Raw genomic sequence first — 2388 nt, 5'->3', positions numbered from 1 at the left:
TGCTTGGCTAGTTTTTTAAGTTAGTCGAACGGGACGGGTACCGAGCATATTGTTTTTTTCCAGCTTTTTATGGCACTCGAACCCACTCGCCGCACAAACAGTCACATAAAATTTCTGACACTTTGGCTTTGTTTCAGTCTCACAGTTATCAGAGATTGTCTTGGCCCGGTTGGTTGTTTCACTTCTGCCATAACTATTCGCCCAAAGGCAGCGGTAAGCTGGAGCTTAGAAGATGGTTCCTTTACTCCAAGACTTAAACTGTGAAGTATGCCGAGGTAACACCGAGATCCAGTAATCTAAAATCAGTTTAAGGGGGGCCGTGGGCTATGTGTTTTTATCCAAACTAAAAACGACTTTTCAAGTGCTTTCAAATCACCAGAAATTTCTGGGCATATTAAATTCCCTTGCAGATATATTTCAACAGATTTTTTTTGTGTACCCCCCCTTAGAGCTACGATGCCACTTCCTCGCCACGAACAGTCACATATTTATGGCTTCAGCTTAAATTACTCGCATTATCTACGCACTTTGGCATCAAATCTACTTGTATGTATCCATTGAAATACTCCCAACTCCCAACTGCCATACTCACAACTGTCAGGCGAATTTCTGGGATTGGGTCTATTGACCCCAGACGACAAATTGCAAGGAAACCGTGAAATAAGTTGGAAACATATGGAGGAGCCAAGCAACTTTGTGTCTTATTAATATATGAATGGCCACAGTGGGCACTCGTTCGAATGAATTTGCTGCCGTGATGCCAATGAGTGGTTATATTTGACAAGAGTTCCCTGTGGAAAAATAAACCCCCAAGACTTCGACCCGGAGAGATTTATTAGTTGGGCGTTAATCCCTGGCGGCCTAATACATCATTTCAATTTGTTGCAAGTCGTGTTTATTTGTTGTAGTTTCGTAGTTTCGGGCTGGGAATGTGGATGTGGGCTTTCAGCTTTTGGGTGAAACTTTGCGCTCGCCCTGGAAACTATTTCACTTATTTACTTTCATAACTTGCAAATTGTCAACTTATTGCTGGCTTCGGGCTAAGATACAGGAACAGCGAGACACAAGATGCGAAACAACTGACGAAGAAATTCCTCTTAAAGTGGTGGAAAAGTTTATTTTCTTCCTGCTCAGCGGGTAAGTGGCTTATTATGGCGCCCAACCCCTCATCCACCCACAGAATCAGGAATACTTTCCCAGCGACATGATTGCCTTTACTCTCTTTGTGTGTATATAATTTAATTACCTAAAAAGTGCCCTCTACAATGGCTGTGAATTATTCGGTTACTTGTGTGAAGTCCGAATGGGAATATATTGCCGGAACTAAGTGTAATTTAGGGGAATCAATAAAATAGGTATTAAACATTAAATCTGGACGAAGTATAAGCCTTTGTCATTTAAATATAATTAAAGAAGTGACCTAAATTTAATAACAAATATAAGTTTATATATATTTAAGTTTATATATATGTACATGTTCGGCTTGTGAATGTGTTCTCTCCGAAGAACGAATAAATATGGCTTTCATTTTTTTAATTATCAATTCCATAAATTGAAATTTCCATAAATTGCTTAAATTTGCTATGTGTAGAAAGTATGACTAAGCGAATTGCTTGAACTATACTTACCAATTTTTTTTGTTTACAAGATGAAAGTCCTCACGCTCGATGTCCTTTAATCAACTCAATTAGTGTAGCAATGTAATAATAACTGTTGTTCAACTGCCGCAAAATACAAATGAGACCACAAAACCGACGTTGGTGGCTGTGGGTTTCGAGGGGGTAAATTTGCATTTGCTGATGTCGTGGAGTTAGGGCCAAGTATTTGCATATTATTTGGCTCAGTCCTCTGTCCTCTCTGTCCTTTCGAAAGTCCGAGAGCCACACGTGTCGTATCCTCCGATCTGCTGTGCTGTTTGGCTGTGTTGCCCCCCCCGAAATCCCATGGTTCCGTGGCTTTGGCTCCTTTCCTGTATTACTTTTTCGGCATTTCGGTTGCTCTTGTTTTCGCTTTTAATTTCCTCCGCCGTGTGCTGCTTATGACTGCCAAAAAGCAGCGAGGTAACGAAAGATACTGCTAACTGGAACTGAGGGAACTGAGGGAACTGAGGGGGTTGCTGTGGGTGAATTGGGGGTGACTGGGGGTGGTTGGGGGTGCTTTTGTGGGGGGCTGGGCGAACACTTTCGATCTCTGTCTGTCTGTGGCAGTTGTATGATTAATGTGTTTACACAGGCCACGAGCTTTGCGGTCTGTGTTGATTCGAAAGGGTTAAAAGGCGTAAACAAACCATGGGGTCCCGCCCCTTACACACACATGCACATGCACACGTGTGTGTGTGTATGTAAATGTTGTGATATTTATTTATTTATTATGCCATCCGTTGGCTGA

At 41.8% G+C, this 2388-nt stretch overlaps 1 long non-coding RNA gene across 1 annotated transcript; it reads left to right on the top strand.

Annotated features, from left to right (window-relative positions):
* Positions 1 to 407: 407 nt before the first annotated feature.
* Positions 408 to 883, top strand: LOC120321096. The gene is made up of 2 exons (XR_005560650.1): positions 408 to 546; positions 602 to 883. It is a non-coding gene; the product is annotated as an uncharacterized LOC120321096 (long non-coding RNA).
* The last annotated feature ends 1505 nt before the right edge of the window (positions 884 to 2388 follow it).

The sequence above is a fragment of the Drosophila yakuba genome, chromosome 2R (assembly GCF_016746365.2).
Source record: "Drosophila yakuba strain Tai18E2 chromosome 2R, Prin_Dyak_Tai18E2_2.1, whole genome shotgun sequence".
NCBI classification, from domain to species: Eukaryota; Metazoa; Arthropoda; class Insecta; order Diptera; family Drosophilidae; genus Drosophila; species Drosophila yakuba.
Note: the sequence above shows the minus strand (reverse complement) of the source record. Positions and strands in the feature narration are given on the sequence as shown.